The 21,617-nt window shown below is 42.4% G+C and overlaps 1 protein-coding gene across 2 annotated transcripts in view; it reads right to left on the bottom strand.

Moving 5' to 3' along the window:
* The window catches only part of RASGEF1B (RasGEF domain family member 1B), a 418,493-nt gene extending 397,188 nt beyond the window's left edge, over window positions 1-21,305 (bottom strand). For both annotated transcript variants that reach the window (XM_059385844.1, XM_059385834.1), the window contains exon 1: window positions 21,059-21,305. The gene's annotated coding sequence lies outside the window, so the exon portion shown is untranslated. The remainder of the gene's footprint in view (window positions 1-21,058) is intronic.
* Between the last annotated feature and the right edge of the window lie 312 nt (window positions 21,306-21,617).

Here is a 21,617-nt window from a genome sequence, read left to right on the forward strand (position 1 = left end):
GCTGGGGTCCCCTGGAGGAGCTGGGGTCCCCTGGAGGAGCTGGGGTCCTGGAACCTTCCACTCAACCCTCTCACCCACCATCGGTGAACCCTCGCCGAAGACCAGTGGACAGGAAGGAGCCTGGGAATCCAACCAGCCTGGCAGGCTTGATCCCCTGTCACAGGGAGCAGAGCAGGAGGTGAGCGAGGAAGGCTCACGCAGATACAGGACTGGGGCCAGCGCATTGACATGCACACGGAGCAACAAAGCTCTTCCAAAACAATCAAAGGCCCCCATGTGAGAGGCCCACGTTGAAATCATTGCCTGGAATTCTAACACCACAGAACAAAACAAGGGGGAATATAGTCTTTGATTTTTCAGCTAATGAAATTATTAATCAAAACCACAGGGAAAGCCGTCCAACTCAGATCTGCAGCAGCGCTTACGTCTAGCTCAGAAAGCCTCACTAGCGTCCCCTGCAACAGCTCTAGGAGCAGACCAGGGAGCTTTGCAAATGTAACTGGTTTGTCGCTGCTGCTGTTTTAGTCACCCAGCCTCCCGGCCCTTCTACAGAATGTAAATATTTGATGCCGCTCTTTTATGTAGGCTTAAACTGAGAGATTACTGAATTTAAAGATATGCTTATACAGTTTGGGATGAGAGTCCTAATGTGCACACTAGGTATCATAATTAATGCTTCCAATAATACTCATCATTAAAACAAAAGAAAAAGTTGATTCAAGCATAAAATCTTTGAAGCAAAAATTAAACTTAACAAAGAAAATCTATTGCACAAACTGAACAAGAACTCATTACTGTAATAAACCCAATGATTTCTTTGAATTATTTCTTCATGTTTTTTATTTCAAAGGTAATATAATCAGAGACTCAAGTGTAATCAGAAACCGTACCATGAATGAATGGGATTTGTGGAAAGCCGAGAACTTGGAAAATAACAAAAATGTCACAATCCCAGTAGCATAAATACTATCAGCGTACTCCTACTTGAGTCACGAATCATTTATTGAGAACCCAAATGAGAGGCTATGTCAAGGGCTCTGTGCTAGAGAATGGTGGTATCGATCTGATTAGAAGTCTAAGCCAAAACCACAGCTTTCACTTGTTCAGAGCACGGAGGAGTGACGGGGAGGGAAGCAGGAAAATGAACGCGCGTTACTCTTCCCCACCATACCTCAGTGACGCAAGAGTCTGGGCCCATGGAAAGCTACCACTATTCTGGACACCGGAGACTGCAAACGGATTTTCTGGATTTCTGATCATTTCCTATCCCATTAGAGTCACATTTCACAGACTCCATAAATAGCTCCTAAGAGAAGGAAATCCCAAAGCAATGAGAACGAAAGTTCCATTAAAGAATTTTTTTTTTTTTTTTGCTTCAGTCTATGGATTTGTCCTTTAAAATGTTTAAATCTAGCAAAAATTATACTCTTGTTTCAGGAAGTGTAAGACCCAAGAGGGTCCCCCCAAACCTAGAATCTGTGTCACATGATTTAGCAACAAATAACTGCATACTGTTTCCATTTGATATTTTTAGATATGTCGTTCTCAAGTCCCAGCAAGGTCGTAAACTAGGTGGCAAGGTCAGACCTCACATTTCCCTGTTATCCAGCAGGTCACCTCCCCCACCAACAACCGGGCACATGCTCGATAACTACTTTTCATACGGCCCTTTCACAAAGACAGTGCAAAGGTGAAGAACGAAGCTCCTGCCTCTCACAAAGCTGAGGCCAAAGCTAAGACTATGAAGGCCAAGAAAGCAGTGCTAGAGGGTGTCCACAGTCTCTCTCTCTCTCTCTCTCTCTCTCACACACACACACACACACACACAAAATCCATACATCATCCACATTCCAATAGCCCAAGACGTAGCATCTCCAAAGGCAGCCCAAATATCCTGGAAAGAGTGCCCCAGGGACAAGCTTGACCACATGCCACCATCAAGTTCCCCCAACTACTGAGTCAGCCATGAAGAAAATAGAAGAACACTCTGTGTTCACTGGGGATGTGAGGTCAGCCAGTACCAGATGAGTCTGTGCCGTCGGCTCTGGGACACTGACATGACCATGGTCAGCACCCTGACAGGCCCAGGAAGAGAAGAAGGCCTGTGTTCGACGGCTCCTGATTATGATGCTTCAGATGTTGCCCTCAAAATTGGGATCATCTAAGCTGAGTCCAGTTAACTAAATCTAAATATGAATTTTTTTCACCATAAAAAAAGAAGTAGTGGGGCACCTGGGTGGCACAGTCAGCTAGCTAACACCAGACTCTTGGTCGAGGCTGAGATTATGGTCTCAGGGTCCTCGGATCAAGCCCCACGGCAGCCTCCACGTTCAGTGCAGAGTCTGCTTAGGACTCTCTCTCCCTCTCCCTCTGCTGCTCCTCTACCCTTCCTCTCAAATAAATGAATAAATTCTTTTTTTTTTTAAAAAAGTACTTTCCATATAATTACGTCTGATTTCAAAATAAAACCCAAACTATTGGATAAAAATTGCAAACTACGTTCTGGAACATGTTTCACCAGATGCTGACATGGCTTCCTCCCCTACTTCATCCAGGTCTGGGCTCAGAGAACCTTCTCTGACTGTGTAATAGAGAACTTTCTACCACTTTCTATCATCTTCTCCTCCTTTTTTCTCTTCTTGGTACTGTGGCCACCTGATGTGGTGTTGAATGCACTCCCCACTGGAATGTGAGCTTCACTTTCTTACTCACTGCCTCAGCCCCAGGGCCTAGAACAGAACCTGGTTCATAAGACACTCAGTAAGTAAATATGGAACAAATTAACTTTTGAATGAATTAAATTTGTATTTACACATAAAAAAATACATACGTGTGTAATTGACCTAGCAAAGTTTTAAACCACCAATACAAACCTTCATTTTTTAAATTTTTATCTAGATTTTATACATGAAAGCCAAATGAATTTGACTCCACTGACCACCATAAAAAGTCCAAATACCACAAATGTATAAAGCAAACCATTCACTCACTCCAAAGGCAAGTAACCTGAAAAGCCTGGGGCATAGTCTGTAAACTTCTCTCTTTATATATACAAGTATAATAAATGATAACTAATAAGTAAAATGCTGTAAACTTTTAATCCTTTTAAATATAATCCATTGAAATTTAATCTTTTGAGAATATAAAGAACCAAGAATAAGAATCTTTTTTTAATCTTTAGATTTTAAATATTTACTCTGAGTCTGTTTTCCCACCTGTAAAATAGAGATTAAAAAGTAACTAAGCGGGGCGCCTGGGTGGCTCAGTGGGTTAAGCCTCTGCCTTCGGCTCAGGTCATGATCTCAGGGTCCTGGGATTGAGCCCCACATTGGGCTCTCTGCTTGGCAAGGAGCCTACTTCCTCCTCTCTCTCTGTCTGCCTCTCTGCCTACTTGTGATCCCTGTCTGTCAATTAAATAAATAAAATCTTTAAAAAAAAAAAAAATAACTAACCTGGGGTACCTGGGTGGCTCAGGCGTTAAGCATCTGCCTTCCACTCAGGTCATGATCCCAATGTCCTGGAATCAAGCCCCACATCAGGCTCCCTGCTCAGTGGGGAGCCTGCTTCTCCTTCTACCGCTTCCCCTGCTCATGTTCCTTTCTCGCTGTGTCTCTCTCTGTCAAATAAATAAAAATCTTTAAAAACATAAAATAAAATAGGTTATGGTGATTTAGCAGAACACAGGAAAATGTGTCACACTTATACCAAATTAAGGATGTTGAGTTATGTTACTAATGTATGCAACTTTAATTTTGTTTAACACTATCTGCCAAAATAAACTTTATTCCCTATAACTTAAAATATATATATATATATATATATATATATATATATATAATAGTTTATTATGTACAGTTAATTCCACTGTTTTGGCTGCAATAAAATCGATTTTGAAATAAAAAATAAATAAATAAATAAATAAAAACTAACCCACAGGATTGATACATGATACAAATGACAAACTATACCAAAAGTGCTTAGTACAGTGTCTGCACATTAAAAATTTAAAAATTAGTGATAGATAAAAAATAAATAAGTTCAGTGACCAAAGAAAACCCAAGAGGAGGACCCACCCATGACAGCAGAGGACAAAGAAGCTGCTTGGAAATGATGGCATCAAGTGTCAAAGGATCACTTGGCATCAGTCAGACGTAGAGACGGCAGGCAGAAGGTCATTTTCCGTCGGAGGAAAAGCATTTTCCTCAAACAAGAATTTTGACAGCCGGCAGTCTTCGTGGGGGAGCCACGTTCGCAGAAACGTCTTGAAGGGCTACTCTGCAAAGGGAAGGTGAAGTCCGAAGGGAGGGGACTCAAAACCAGGTGGAAACGGAACCCAAACGGAACCCAAACTGCAGATGGGTAAGGCAGAGGAGAGAGGAGAGCAAGAGGACAGGAAGCCACACCGTCACACCGTCACACCGTCACACCGCCACACCGTCACACCGTCACACCGTCACACCGGCGCCTAGCTGTTGCCGTCTACAGCCGAGCTCCACTTCACGTACCGTCACAAAGTCTCCCTGTACACTTTGACTATTCAATAAACCTCCCAGGAGGACAACTATCATATAGATTTTATGAAGACTGAACTTCGGCAATTTCTTTCTCCAGAGTTAATCACTATATTAGTTTCCTTTCACTGCTGTAAATAATCACCACAAACTTAGTGGTTTAAAACTATACAAATTTCTTATCTGACAATTTTAGAGGTCAGAAGTCTGAAACGGGTCAAGTCTATGTTCCTTCTGAAGGTTTGAGGAAAAGAATCCCTTTCCTTGCCTTTTCTGACTTGTAGAGGCTACCACATTCCATGGCTCGTGGCCCTGCACCACGCCTACCTCTTCTTCCATTGTCACATCTTCTCTGACTCTTACATTCCCGTCTCTCTCTTATAAGGACCCTGGCGATCCCCTGGGGTCTACGAGGATGATACAGTGTAACCACGCCATCTCAGGACCCTTCACTTAATCATATCTGCAAAATACGTCCTATAAGGTAACATATTCAGTTTCTAGAAATTGAGATCTGAATATCCTTGGAAAGGCCATTATTCCACTTACCACAGTTACTATTTTGGGTAATCGTTCACTGACCATAACACTGCTCCTGGGTTTTGTGTGGCAAATATAAAAACAATCACATTGTTTATTCACCGTTCCATTCTCAATGATTCTAAAAAGTGGTAAAAATATCTGACAGCTTTATATGTGTCTGGCATGGTCCTGCCCAAGAATTTATATTTACCTCATTTATAAACATAATTCACTTTTATTTCCTCGTATACAATCAGAGCATTTTTTAAAGTATACATAAATGGGTTATAATGTCCATGCAAATACTAAAGGAATCATTACAAAATGTTTGTTACATATTTACCGCCAAAGGGGTTGTTGGATTTGGGAGGACTGAGACCACTGATTTAGAGAGTTAATTATTATTTTTAGTGAATGAGTGCTCCTGGAAAATCTACCCTATGTCTTGGAAGTCTGGCTATAGCATTAGCAACAAGTGCATAGTGGAAGGTAAATACTCCATCAGAATTATGCCACCGCAGTCAGCAGGTGTGCTGATAGCACACCAGTAATTTAACTGAACTTTTCTTACCTCTCAGCTCCTGACCCTCTGCCTCCTGCCCTGTGGGCAGGGGGAAAGTGGCAGGTAACGCAGCACTTGGAGAGTCAGCGAAGGATCACGGACAATTGGGCTCTTTATAGTTTCATGAAGCATCACGAGAGGAATAACAAGGCCCCACTGATGAGTATTCTTGTATGATCGTGTCATGACAGCGTGAGGACGGCCAGGAAAAGGGTGAGGGCGGCAAAAGGACAGGAGGACAGGACAACTCGCACTGGGAAGAGAGACCTGTGAAACTGGGAATGAGGGTCTGTTGGGCTACTTCGGGTTGTGGTGAGTAAGTCTGGATATCTACTAACATATGGGTATGGAGAGGACAGGGGAAGAAGACACGGTGAGGAAACTGAATATCGGCTGGAGTGACCTCAGACATACTCCCAGAGCCTGAAGAACCATTTCACCCAGCTCTAGGCCTGAGTTTCATGGGTGCATTTCAGTACCCAGGAACCCTTGCTCTCCATTCTGGGCTTGAAATTTTTGGTGAAACAGTCTCTTCCTTTTATTCTTGCCTTTACCAACAATAGTCTTTGTTCATTGCCTGGTCCCCACTGTCTTCAGGTTTCCTTCTCTCTGTGTGTGCACACACATTTCCCGATTCTCTCTCTCTCCCCTGCTACCTCTCCTCCTCCTTCTCCCCCGACCGATCTCTCTTAACACTGAGTGAAACAGAAATCATCTAGTATAGGAAAACCAATAAGCTATGTCTTCCCATCAAATTAAATTCAGCTCCTCAAGAGCGGCCTATACATGACTGCTCTGAGGTCATGAACTTATCCCTAATCCAGTAGGAACACCAGGATAGTGGACTCACTCCTCCATCTGCAGAACTTAATGATCACACTGTGGACTGAGCCATCCCATAGTACCGTGGACACAAGCAGTTTCTGGGGTCAAGCAGTTTCTGGGGTCTGAATCCTGGCTCTATCCGTTATTAGCTCTACCTGGGCAAGTCACTCAACATCTTTAAGCCTCAGTGTTCTCAGCTGAAAATAGAAAGAAGGATGGGAAATAATACAGTTTATTTCATGTTCTGTATATCAAACTTTTTTAAAAAGCTTGAAAAGTGCTTAGCTCCATAGCTGGCATAGGGTCAAGATTCCTAAATGCTGGCCAAGTTTTAGCCTATTGGCCAACAAGATCATTTCATTCATCATTGATTTTTTTGGCATTAATTTTGATTATAAAATACTGTAGTAAATTTTCTCAATCATGCATTAAAGTATTCGTCATGATTACTAAGTCTTTTGGCACCCTTTTAAACTTTGCATCTACCTTGCTCATCACATCTTAGGTCTAGATCTGGTCATGGCAGTGATCCTGTGATTCTGGAACAATCGGCTCAGACAGCAGCCTCCCAGAATCTGACCATCTGTATTTTAATGTCCAGATTTTCCTTGTGACTCCTCCTTCTGAGGCCGACCATATTTCTCCATCTTATTTCATCCTTATGACACGGTTTGTCTTGTGACCAGGTTATTGATGTTTGAGAATATATTTGTTTGCAACATTCATTTTTCAAATAATGTCTGGACTTGGACTCACATCATTATGTAGGAAGCTGTAATATTCATGTGTTAGATTTCTGTCTTTAGTTCCAGTTTTAAGGATAATTACTCTTGGCTTAAACAGAATGTAGAACTAGTGTTCTGTAAGTCAAGGGTCTGATAGGAAATGCAAGATTTATGAAACTGAATTATCTTTTACCAAAAAGTCTTAAATATCATAGTACATTAGAAGAAATTCCATTTAAACTGAAAAAAAAAAACCAGTTTAAAATAATCCTTTGCTGAAGTCTAACATGTTACTAAGAGAACTTGAACCCTAATTAATAAATTTGCTAAATAGAATGTGGTCATAAGAAGACAGTTGGGGTTCATCTCAGCTAAAATATGTATATATGGACTTAAAATGCCTCAAAAATATGTATATATGGACTTAAAATGCCTCAAAAAATAGAAGTAGTGGGGCACCTAGGTAGTTCAGTCAGTTGAGTGTCTCTCTTTGGCTCAGGTTATGATCCCAGGATCCTGGATCAAGGCCCGCATCGGGCTCCCTGCTCGGCGGGAAGCCTGCTTCTCCCTCTCCCACTCCCCCTGCTTGTGTTCTCTTTCTTATTGTCTCTCTCTTTTTCTCTCTCTCTGTCAAATTAAAAAAAAAAAATTTAAATAGTAATATAATATCCCATAGAATAGAGGTCAAAAACTCAAATATCTCTCAGGTCTATGAAAACAGTACAAGGCATGAGGTGGGGGTATCAGGAAGACAAGGGGGAAAAGCGAGGAGTGGGATGAACTGGAGGTGGCTCGCCCCGCTCAGAGGAGGGTGGCTACTCAGCTAGGTTTGACTACTGTCATTTGCAAACCCATGTAAACTTTCCAGATATTCCAATATTTTTTTTTTAAAAGAAAGGTCCAAAATCCAGGTATTTATGTAAAGACACATTTAAAAATATTGGTTCAGTATTTTTAGAAATCACTCAAATGGAGTTTCAGTTCACAAGGGCAACATAGAAAGATTCTGAACTTACCTCCCCCACAGAACACAGGAAGTTACATCTATTAATAGAACACTTCCTTCTGAAGAAGAATCAAGCACTGACTAAACAGCTACTGAACAACCAAAAACCAAGGAGAACAACAATAGCAACAAAGAAGTAACAAAGGGAACCTCCCAGCCCCAATGCTACAAACAGCAGTGAGTGGAGGTGGGGGGAGCATAGTATTGAGGGACCAGGCATAGATCCCTCTGTCCTTGGGCAAAGAAAAAAACCCCATGATTTAAAATAGCAACTAGAACATAAAAGAGACAACACAAACTCTGCCAAGTAATGGAGGAGCTACAGGAAAGCTCATGGGTCAGAGAGAGAATGGCTTGCTTTTTACACCCATCCTGATTTAAAAACCTAGACCGAAGAGGTCGCCTGGGTGGCTCTCTCAGCTAATAAATAAATAAATAAATAAGAAACAAGAAATATCTCTCTCTCATGCCCTCTAATAAATAAATAAATAAAATCTTTTAAAAAAAATGCCTAAACCGGAGCAGGGTCCAGACACCATAACAGGCAAGTCTAGACCTCTCAACAAGCTTCCAATTTTATTCACAAGCCTACACCTTCCTAGATGTGCTGCGGCACAGTAGTGGGTCAAACTGTCACAGAAAGTTTGCAACCTCAGCAAGGCCAGGGCCCAGCCACCATCCTGTGGTGCTGAGGCATAGAAACAAGCCATAATTTTATGGGATTTGTTTTGTAGGGGTTTTTTTGTTTTCACTTTTTAATTTATTTTTTTCATTATCAATTTTTTTTTCTTTTTGGTTTTGTTATTTTTTTCTTTTATTATCTTTTTACTTTTTTGTTTTTTTCTTTATTCTCCCTATAAAAAGCCATGGTTTAAAAAAGTAAGTAGCATATACAGCCAAGCTCCACCCAGCCAGCAACTCACCAAGCAACCATAGTCTGCATAGGAGTCACCATACATGAGACCATTCCTTCAACTTGAGAAGTAGCACTTTTACCTAATCCATAGAAACAAACATAGAAAACCAAGCAAAATGAGAAGACAGAAGACTGTGAACCAAAAGAAAGAAGAAGAAAATCTCAGTAAAAGAATAAAATGCAACAGATATAAGCAATATGCCTAATAAAGAATTTAAAGAAATGATCATAAAGATACTCACTGGGCTGGAGAAAAGAATGAAAGAACTCAGTAAAGACTTCAACAAAGAGAAAGAAAATATTAAAAAGAATAAATCAGAGTTGAAGAATACAATAACTGAAATTAGAAAACCACCTTAGAGGAAATTAACAGTAGATCAGAGGATGCAAAAGAACATACCAGGCATCTGGGAGACAGGGTGATGAAAAGCACATAAGCTGAACAGCAAAAAGAGAAAAGAATTTTTTTTTAATGAGGATAGATTAAGAGGTCTCTTGGACAACATCAAGCAAACAAACATTTGCATTATAGGGGTCCCAGAAGAAGAAGACAGAGAGAAATGCGTAGGAAAATTATTTGAAGAAAAAAATAACTGAGGGGGAGGAGCAAGATGGCAGAGGAGTAAGAGACCATAATATCATCTGGTCCCAGAAGTTCAGCTAGATAGTTATCAAAGCATTTTGAACACCTACAAACTCAATAGGAGATAGAAGAGGAGAAGACCCACAATTCCAGGAACAGAAAAGCAACCACTTTCCAGAAGGTAGGACGTGCAGAGAAGTGAATCCAAAGTGACCAGAAGATAGACCACAGGGGGTCAGGGGGAAGGGGCCAGCTGCCATCAAGCGGTGGAGCAGCAGAGCACAAAATTGGACCTTTTAGAAGTCTGCTCCACTGAGGAAGGTCACTGCAGTGGCTAAACAGGGTGGGGTGGAGCCCTTGTGGGACAGTGTGGTCTCAGGACCTGTGGGGACACAAAAAGACCAGGGGCCATTGAGTGTGACAGAGCTCCCAGGTATCAGAGTGGGGAAGCCGGCCACAAAGACAGAGCCGAGCAGTGGGTTACCAACTCAGGATTACATTAAACTGTGATCCAAGGCACAGTCAGACTACTGCCCTTCAAGCAGGTACCCCACAAGGGGCAGATCCAGAGAAACCCCCCTTCTTCCTCCTCCAGGAGGAGGGGTACAGGAGCATGCACCAGGAAACTGCTGGGTTTGGGGACTCCAAACGCGGCCATGCACCAGAGATAGAAATACTTGGTCACAGTCCTGGTGAGCACAGAGTGCAGCTGGAGACCAGAGAGACAAGAGGGATTGAGTTCTTTTCTCTGAGGGCTCACTGAGGAGTGGGGCTCCAATCTCTCGGCTCCTCTGGGGCTGGAGAATGGGAGGCCACCATTTTCATTCCCGTCCTCCAAAGCTGGTTCAGGGAGTGTTCAGGAAACAAAAGCTACTGAGAGCGAACCCAAGCAAATGACTTAGCCTGGCCCCTGGCAAGAGGGTTGCAATTCTACTTCGGGCAAAGACATTTGAGAAGCACTGCAACAGGCCCCTTCCCCAGAAGATCCACAAGAACATTCAGCCAAGACCAAGTTCACTGATCAATAAGAACTGCAGAACTCCAGAGCTAGGAGAAAGCAACACATAGAATTCATGGCTTTTCTCCCATGGTCCTTTAGCCTTTCAAAGTTGAATTTTTTTAATTTTATTTTTTTTCTTTTTCTATTTTTTAAAATTTTTCCTCTTTCCTATTTTAACATTTTTAAACTATTTTATCTTATCAATACCTTTTTAAAAATCTTTTTTAATATTCATTGTTGAGTCATATTTTATGTCTTCATTGTATTTAACCTTATTCTTTGTATACATATAGGGTTTTTTTCTTTAAATTTTCAGGGTACAATTTCTTCTAATAGATCAAAATATACCCTAAATCCAGGGCATGGCTTTGTTCTAGTCTCCAGCCTGACCACATTCTTTCCTCTTCTTTTTTTCTTTTTTCAACCAGTTTCTTATCTTATCAATTACTTCTTTAGAATCTTTTTAAATTTTATCTTTGGGGATAAAATTTATCTTTTTAAATTCTTATCTTTGCCCAGCTAGCACCTAGATAATATGAAAGAGGAGAGATCACAACCAACACCAAAGAAATACAAACAATTACAAGAACATATTATGAGCAACTCTACGCCAGCAAATTTGACAATCTGGAAGAAATGGATGCATTCCTAGAGACATATAAACTACCACAACTGAACCAGGAAGAAATAGAAAACCTGAACAGACCCATAACCAGTAAGGAGATTGAAACAGTCATCAAAAATCGCCCAACAAACAAGAGCCCAGACCAGACGACTTCCCAGGGGAATTCTACCAAACATTTAAAGAAGAATTAATACTATTCTCCTGAAACTGTTGCAAAAAATAGAAATGGAAGGAAAACTTCCAAACTCCTTTTATGAAGCCAGCATTACCTGGATCCCAAAACCAGACAAGGATCCCATCAAAAAAGAGAGTTACAGATCAATATCCTTGATGAACACAGATGCAAAAATTCTCACCAACATACGAGCCAATAGGATCCAACAGTACATTAAAAAGATTATTCACCACAACCAAGGGAAATTTATTCCTGGGCTGCAAGGTTGGTTCAACATCTGCAAATCAATCAATGTGATACATTACATTAATAAAAAAAAAAAAGAACAAGAATCATATGATCCTCTCAACAGATGCTATAAAAACATCTGACAAAGTACAGCATCCTTTCTTGATCAAAACTCTTTAAAGTGTAGGGATAGAGGGTACATACCTCCATATCATCAAAGCCATCTATGAAAAACACACATTATCATTCTCAATGGGAAAACACTGAGAGCTTTTCCCCTAAGGTGAGGAACAAGGCAGGGATGTCCATTATCACCACTGCTATTCAACATAGTACTAGAAGTCCTAGCCTCAGCAATAAGACAACAGCAACAACAACAACAAAAAATTAAAGATCCGAACTGGCAAAGAAGAAGTCAAACTCTCAATCTTTGCAGATGATATGATACTTTATGTGGAAAACCCAAGAGACTCCACTCCAAAACTGCTAGAACTCATACAGGAATTCAGTAAATTGTCAGGATATAAAATCAGTGCACAGAAATCAATTGCATTTCTATACACCAAAAACAAGACAGAAGAAAGAGAAATTAAGGAGTCGATCCCATTTACAATTGCACCTAAAACCCTAAGATACCTAGGAATAAACCTCACCAAAGAGCAAAAAATATGTACTCAGAAAACTATAAAGTACTCGTGAAAGAAATGGAGGAAGACACAAATAAATGGAAAAACATTCCATACTCACGGACTGGAAGAACAAATATGGTGAAAATGTCTACACTACCTAAAGCAATCTACACATTTAATGCAATTCCTATCAAATTACCATCCATTTTTTTCAAAGAAATGGAACAAATAATACTAAAATTTATACGGAACCACAAAAGACCCCAAATAGCCAGAGGAGTGTTGAAAAAGAAAGCCAAAGTTGGTGTATCACAATTCCAGACTCCAAGTTCTAATACAAAGCTGTCATCATCAAGACAGTATGGTATTGGCACAAAAACAGACACATAGATCAGTGGAACAGAATAGAGAGCCCAGAAATGGACCCTCAATTCTATGGTCAACTAATCTTTGACAAAGCAGGAAAGAATGTCCAATGGAAAAAAGACAATCTCTTTGACAAATGGTGTTGGGAAATTGGACAGCCACATGCAGAAAAATGAAACTCGACCATTTCCTTACACCACACACAAAAATAGACTCAAAATGGATGAAAGGCCTCAATGTGAGACAGGAATCCATACAAGTCCTAGAGAAGAACACAGGCAGCAATCTTTTCTACCTCAGCCACAGCATTACATTGTCAAAGGCAAAGGAAGCAAGGGCAAAAATGAACTATTGGGACTTCATCAAGATCAAAAGGTTTTGCACAGCAACGGAAATAGTCAACAAAATGAAAAGACAACCAATAGAATGGGAGAAGATATTCACAAATGACATATCAGATAAAGGGCCAAAATCTATAAAGAATTTTCAAACTCAACACCCAAGGAACAAATAATCCAATCAAGAAATGGACAGAAGGGCACCTGGGTGGCTCAGTGGGTTGAGCCGCTGCCTTTGGCTCGGGTCATGATCTCAGGGTCCTGGGATCGAGTCCCGCATCAGGCACTCTGCTCAGCGGGGAGCCTGCTTCCTCCTCTCTCTCTCTCTACCTACTTGTGATCTCTCTCTGTCAAATAAATAAATAAAATCTTAGGAAAAAAAAAAGAAATGGACAGAAGACATGAGCAGACATTTCTGCGAAGAAGACATCCAGATGGCCAATAGACACATGACAAAATGCTCCATATCATTTGGCATCAGGGAAATACAAATCAAAACCACAATGAGATATCACCTCACACCAGTCAGAATGGCTAAAATTAACAAGTCAGGAAATGACAGATGCTGGTGAGGATGCGGAGAAAGGGGAACCCTCCTACACTGTTGGTGGGATGCAAGCTGGTGCAACCACTCTGGAAAACAGTATGGAGGTTCCTCAGAAAGTTGAAAATAGAGCTGCCCTATGACCCAGCAATCACACTACCGGATACTTACCCCACAGATACAAATGCAGTGATCAGAAGGGGCACATGCACCCAAATGTTTATGTCAGCAATGTTCACAATAGCCAAACTATGGAAAGAACCCAGATATCCATCAACAGATGAATGGATAAAGAAGATGTGGTATATATACACAATGGACTACTATGCAGCCATCAAAAGAAATGAAATCTTGCCATTTGCAATGATGTGGATGGAACTAGAGGGTATTACGCTGAGCAAAATCAAAATCAGTCAGAGAAAGACAATTATCATATGATCTTTCTGATATGAGGAATTTGAGAGGCAGGATGCAAAGTCATGGAGGGTAAGGAGGGAAAAAATGAAACAAGATGAAATCAGGAGGGAGACCAACCAAAAGAGACAAACTGGAGGTTGCTGGGGGTCATGGGTAGGGAGAGGGTGGTTGGGTTATGGACATTGGGGAGGGTATGTGCTATGGTGAGTGCTGTGAAGTGTGTAAACCTGGTGATTCACAGACCTGTACCCTGGGGCAAAAAATACATTATATGTTAATTAAAATAAAAAATAACTAAAAACTATTCCCTAACCTAGGAAGGAAAATAGATATCCAAGTCCAAGAAGCACAGACAGTGCCAAACAGAATAAACGCAAGGTGGTAAACCATGGCACATAAAAATATCAAAGATTAAGATAAAGAGAAATTCTTAAAAGCAGCAAAAGACAAAAGTTATCTAGAAAGGAAAATCTGCAAGGCTATCAGCTGATTTTTCAACAGAAACTTTGTAAGCCAGAAAGAGTGGTATAATATAGTCGAAGTGCTGAAGGGGAAAACCTACAACCAAACATAAATGTTATCATTCAGATTTGAAGGAAAAAAAGAGCTTCCCAGATGAAACATGGATGGACCTAAAGGGTATAATTCTAAGTGACATAAATCAGATTGAGAAAGACAAATATCATATGATTCCTCTCATAACTGAAATCTTAAAAAAAATTAACCACCAAACAAAAATCAGAATCAGAACTATAAATACAGAGAAAAAAACCGATGGTTTCCAGAGGGGAGGCAGGTAGAGGGTTGGGCAAAATAGGTGAAGGGGAGAAGAAGGTACAGGGCTCCAGTTTTGGAAGGAGTAAGTTAAGGGAATAAAAAGCAGAGCATAAGGAATACAGTCACTAACGTTATAGTAGCGATGCGATGGGGCAGATGGTAGCTCCACTTGTGGTGAACGTAGCATAATGTATAAACATGTCAAATCCCTAAGTTGTACACCTAAAAGTAATATAACATTGTGTGTTAACTATGCTCAAATTTAAAAAGATCACTTAAATGGACCAAACAAAACATAATGAGCTGTGAATACCCAATCTCTGCATAGAGAACTATCTTTGTTTTAAAAAAAAGAGGAAAAAGAGATACATCTTCATTTTTTCCTTCCAAAATTGTATCTAGAGCAATTCTGCACCATGGAAGATTTTAAATTTATACAAATCAAAATACCTTTTTTGTTTTAGTTAACCCAAAATAAAAGGCCACTTAGAGAAAGCTGTGGATACAAAATCAAAATTTTTATTTCAGAACAGTCTGGACACAAGGGGATCCAGACCAACTCTGAGTTGAAGGGCCATGAATTTTTCAGAGTCAGATTCCCTTCAATTAAGAGAAGAAACTGTGTTGCATCTGCTTTGCTCTTTGTGACATTTCCCTGCGTGACCTCACCTAGTCACCTCCTGCTTCCAGGCTTAAACTCACTGGCATTCTCTTGCAGAGAGACTGTCATTCTGAAATGCTGGGTGAATTCAGGCTAGAAAAGCCAATTAGAGGACCAGCTTGAAGAGACGTGCTGAAATTCAGAGAACCCCAGAAGAAATGGGCAGGGACCATATTTAACATTTAACAAAGAGAGCTGTACTTGGAGGCATTACTATTTCTCATTTGCTCCAGAAATAAATGGCAGAAGCTCTGAGCCATCCAGTTCAGGCCTCATCTCCCACAGCATTTATACAAATACATTTGCTCTTGGATAAAATGAGTGCTTAAAACTGCAGACCCAAACCACCCCGGAAGCCAAGTCTTCTGAGTCAGAGATACTAGGCTGTAACTTCAGCAGGTCTGAGCGTGCCTTCTATCTGTGGCCTGTCTCTTCAGGGAGAGAAGACAGGAATGAAGGAGACGGTGGCCGAGCCACAGGGACTGAGACGTGGAGGGCCTACAAACTCTGGTCAGACTTGGGCTGCTCTCCACCAAGGCAAGGCCAGAGAACAGGAATAGGATGAAAAGTGAAATAACTCCAAACCCATTTAATAAATGCCGTCACATTAAAAATCCATGACACACTTTCAGAGCCTCAGCCTAAGGCTTCCATTTTCCAAATACTATTCAATATAGCATAAGTTCAAGAGGGGAAAAAGCACTGGAGAGACAGTTCCCTGGAGCTCGTGGCAACAGAATTTGGCCTACATTGCTGAAATGCCCAGTTTGCCCTTCGGGGTCTTTTAAGGATACAATTCAGAAATTAGATTACTGCAAAAGTTACTGTCAGTGGGTCTGACTCACAGCCATTGGTCCTTTGAACAATACTTGTCTGAAAACCTTCCCTCCTTCTAGAAAAGTAAAATAGCATTTTTAAAAACCAATGTCTTTTCTTTTTATTTTCATTTTTCTGGGAAAAAATAGTAGGCTCTCCTAGAATCCCTATTGTTAGACTCTGCAGAGATGATCTCCATCTCTTTCAAATTTATCTCACTGGTTTCATCATTTTTTATTTGGGCTGCATCTTCCAGAAAGCCACCGGGCATCTTTCATAGGCCACGAAAAGATAATACAGATGAAGGAAATACGGACTCCACGTCAGGAGCCTGATTTCCTTTCCAACTCCTGCCAGGACCTTCAAGGGGAACTGCCACCACTAGAAAGCAGTGACTTTTAATTTCCGTTAAGCTGGATTCATTGTTCAGATTCTTACTGCTATGTAAAAGGCCCAAGTGACAGGTGGAAACACGTGAGCTGACAGTATTTAAACTCTCGGGTGCACATCTTCTAGTTTTCATGTCTTCACTCGCCCAAAGCTAGCTGCCCCATTAGCAACTCCCTTGTGCGATTGTTACACAGTGTGCCTCTTTCCTTACATTCTTCCACGCGGGGCACAGATCATTCCCGGGGACTCTGGAGGCTCCGTGCAGGAAATCCAGAGCCCAGAACAGAAAGAGCACTTGAGAAAACACACAGATCGATGTAGGAACTTGACAATCGAGCAAAGGCTATGAGTCATTTAGGGGAAGAAAAGAAAAAAGAAAATTTGACCCAGCGATCACACTCATGGTATTTATCCAAACGAAGGGAAGACATCTGTTCACGCAAAATCCCGCACGTGAACACTCGTGGCAGCTCTTTGTAACTGCCGAGCCTTGGAAGTGCCAAGGGTCCTGCAGCAGGTGAACAGATGAGCCAACAGCGGTACCTCCGGACAAGGACGGCTGCTGTTCGGCGCTAAAATCAAGTAAGCTATCAAGACACGAAAAGACATGGAAGCACATTAAATGCATATTATAAACTGAAAGAGGTCAGTCGGAAAGGGCTACATATTGTCTGATGCCAACAACGGGCCATTCTGGACAGAGCAAATAGTGGAGACATTTAGCTCAGTGGCTGCCAGAGGCTGGGAGTGGAGACTAGAACAGGGGATGCTCGCAGGACGTTTCAGACAGCGAAACTGTTGTGTATGATACTATAATGGCAGACACACGTCATACGCTGTGTGAAACCCACAAATGTACAACACCAAGAAGGAAGCCTAATGTACACTAGGGACGTCGGGTGAGAACGAAGCATCAGACCGGGTTCGTCAGTGTGACAGGTACCGCTCTGTGCAGGACGCTGAGAGCGGGAGAGGCTGTGCGTGGGGGTGAGCCTTGAGCGGGGGTGCAGACAGGCCAAAGGACTCGGCTGATGGAGACTAGAGACCGAGTCAGAAAACGAAAATAATATCACAGGACATGTGCAAGAGCCTTCTTTCGTCTTCAGCAGGAAAAACTACAGGCTACTTCTCCGGGGACCTGGGACCTACACTGGGCTCCGTTATCGTCCATAACACAGGTAGGCGTATGGCTGTTTTTCCAATACACTCGTCGACATTGCAGAAGCTCTCAGACACTAGGAGCCACAAAGAAGGGGCACAGAAAAGGGACAAATACTAACGAAACACCGTGTTTGTTTGCAGGAGGGATTTTGGTTGCATGGACAAGGGGTGCCAACTCGTGCTCCAAATTCGAGCACTGACTCCCGCTAGATTTGTTCACGACCTCTAATCAGTTCATATTTCCTCCAGAATTGACCTTCCAGGTAAATAATGCCATTTTAGGAGCAAGAATAAGATCTTTGACCGACCCCAATTTGTTCCCTGCCTGCTGGTGCCGGAAACTCCGCCCCTCACTCCATTTCATTAGCTCTGTCACCCAGTAAAATGCAAACACTCTTAGGAGAGATTAGACTTTAAGCCCTATAATCCACATGTAATTTACTGTGAATTTATTCATCAGATCAGAAAAGAAGGTTTTAATAGAAGAAAGGATATGCGTAGTTAGCGCGAGATCTCTGAACACCAGAGAAACGTTTGGCCAAGAGATGACTTAAAACTCCGCTAACGGTGGGCTTTAGCAGTTCAGTTTTCTTTCTGATTGAAATCAAATGAAAACAGTGTAACCACTGAATCTTTGCAAAGCAACCAGAACACTGATTGCTTGCTATTTTTACTATTAATATTGTTATTCATCTTGAAAAGACACTTGTGGGAGGAGAAGGTAAGGCTAACGGAGAGGGGACAGGAGAGCCTTCTATGGACTTCAGCTCACTCACTGGGTGCTACACCAGGCAACAGAATATTCGTTGGCCAAGGAACAGCTACCGTGCTAGCCTCCAGGCCAGCTCCCCCTTAAAGTTCTGAGCAAAACTCCCACATAAAGCCCTTCCTTTAGGTCTTTAGGAAGACCGCAATGCTTGGCACTTTTAAGCAAACAGAGTAAACACAGAGCGGAGATAAAGCATGAAAACAGTCTGCTCTGTGGAGGAGTGGTTCCTGGTCCTATCTCAGCGACTTCTAGAGCTCCAAGGCCCCTCCTGCTCCGGGTCCTGTCCCCAGTCTACGGACCATGCGAGAGCGAAAGGCCCCAGAGAGCCCCGGAGCGCCCAGCCTGCAGCCCTGACCTCTCCCGTCCCTGCACACAGATATCCTGGGACCTTCCGCCAGGCCCCGGGGGCTCTCGGGAGCTGCTGCTCCCAGCTTCTCTCACCCAGCCCCTGTGCCCGGTCACTTACTCAAGACGTTAAGAGCATAAAGTCTGGAGCCAAGTGGGCTTTTTCTGACCCTGCCTCACCCTCGATGGGTGTCTTAGTACATCCAGGTGGTGTAACAAAACACCACACACCGCGTAGCTCATGGAAAACAGAATATACTTCTCACGGTTCTAGACACTAGACGTCAGGGGGCCGACACGGTCGGGGGGGTTGCCACGTGTCACGGTCCTTCGTGGTGGAAGGACTAAGGAAGCTCTGTGGGGTCCCTTCTGCGAAAGCGTCAGTCCTCTTCATGAGGGCAGAGCCCTCGTGACCCGGCACCTCCCCAAGGCCCCGCCTCCCAGTACCATCACCGGGAAGGGTTAGGACTTGAATTTGAGGGGGACACAAATAGTCCGACCACCGCACTGGGCAAACAGAGCTGAACACGCCTGTGCCTCAGTTCCCTCATCTACAAAAGGGAGCTAAGCATGGTACCCATTGCTAGATTATTCTCTCTCATCTCCCAGCCCATCTTTCTGTCCCTGCTCTGGGACACCGGCCGCACCTACAGAGCCGGCCGGCGCCCTGTCCTCAGAGGCCTGAATTTCAACACCGTGGGGCCCCTCCCTGAAGGATCTAAGACGTTTTCATAATGCCATCTGTTTCCCCTGACGCCTCAGCCCTGGGGTGAGACCGGCTTCCCGGTGACTGGTGACTGCTCTGCCCGCCCGCATGGCTTTCGGGCTCTCCATTACCTAGTTAACCTTACAACCAGTTAACAGTTCTTCATGTCAGATTGTGTCTGTGCGAGTTATTGGTGTAACTTCATTCCGCTGACTGACCCTGGGGCGCAAGCACACGTCGTCGGAGGGCCACGGGGAGAATTCAGGAGCGCTCGCGACTGTGCCCAGAGCGCAGTGTTGGCTCAATGGGTGTTCGCGGTGATGAGCTGCTGAGTGTTAAGTCTGGGCTGGAAGCCGTGTCTGCCCATCCTCTTCCCGAAAAACAGTGTTTCACTAGTAAATACAGCTCCGGCACATTCAGGCACTGGGCTGAGAGTTTTCACAGATGTTACCTCTTTTAATCTCCATAAGCACCTCTAAGAAGCTTTGCATTCTTGAAGTGTTTTTTTTCTCTAACAACTGACATCAAGAAAGGTATTCCGAGTTAATAAGTCCATTATCCTAAAAGATTAGGCAAGTACTCCAACAGGTTCAAACATCGACATTAGAATAATAATTTTTTAACAGCGTCTCCAAATTCTAATAAATCTATGTATATCATTGCCCTATATATCACCAGTAATTAGCATAATTTAAATATATGTAAGAGTGTGTGTGTGTGTGTGTGTGTGTGTGTGTGTGTGTGTGTGTCTGGGAATTAAGATTTTGGCATTTCAAATTTTGCATTGTTTTGTGTACCTAAAGAACCAATGAAATCATATAGGATTTTAAAAATGAAGTGTCTTTTTTACATTAGGCATTAGGATATAAGTGTTGTCACAGATGTTATCTCATCCTGTTTTATCCTTAAAATATACTACTCCAGGAGGTACAATCACCTTCTTGGTACAAACATGTCCAAGGTCACATAGCTAGTAAAGTAACTGAACCAGGAACTGAAACCAATTCTTTCTAACCCAGAGCCCCTGTTTTTGGCTGATTCACCACGGGTCACAGGTGAGGGTCGCTCTCTATAGCGGATCCTGGGAGACTAAAGTTTACTGAACACCGGAACTGAGATAGAAACAAATCCCTTCACCGTGAAGGGCTTAAAAAATGAGAGAACTGAATCTGGTACATTATCTTCTGACCTTGCTTTCAGAATTGCTTGTAAGCCCTGGGAAATTCTCAGCTTCTGTCACTGGGTTTCCAGAATCTCTCTCGTTCCATTTCATTTCAAGGATTTCTTCTCCCCTTTCGGTTTTGCTATTGTAGAAGCAAAGTAAATGAAAATCTCAAGATAGTTTGCTTCTGGGACTATCCTTACCTTCCAAAAACAAGTCATTCTCTTTGGAAAAAAATAAAAGCATCCGGCAAAACCATGGTATTTTAAAGGAACAATGCAGAAGGGAAGAAAACATACCTTTTGCTTCGTGCTCAGCTCCAGGCCAACTCGGGAGTGACTTCTGGACTAGAGGGAAAATAAAAAAGAAATCTATGAAGAACACGGTATAACCAGAGGACTGATTCTGAAGTCATTTCTTCTAGCAGCCGGAAGTTTTAAGTTAAAATCTCTTCCTCAACTTTCCTTCACCGCCTGCACAGGGTAGACCCCGGTGCTGAATTCTACGTGCGGAGCAGAAGTCTGCGAAGGTCCCGGAGCGGAGACTGTACAGACGCACCCACACCTTGTCAGGGCCCTGCTCACACGTGCTGACTCAGCAGCTGTCTTAGAGGACACCGCAGAAATCACACTGCGGCGCAGGAGAAATGACCTCCCGTGAGAGTAAGACGGGGAAAACGGGGGGAAATGAATAAAAGAAAAGTCTGAAGGAAAGACGAGAAGGAGAAGGAAACAAACCCTCTGTGAAGTGGGAAAAGACGAAATAGAAGCAGAAGGAGGAAAAAGCGCATTTAGGGCAAGATTTCCCAGGGTATTTCTACAGGATTTAGTCTCTGCTCTTTCAGTACATCATTATTAG

This window comes from Mustela nigripes, chromosome 1 (genome assembly GCF_022355385.1).
Source record: "Mustela nigripes isolate SB6536 chromosome 1, MUSNIG.SB6536, whole genome shotgun sequence".
In the NCBI taxonomy this organism is placed as follows: Eukaryota; Metazoa; Chordata; class Mammalia; order Carnivora; family Mustelidae; genus Mustela; species Mustela nigripes.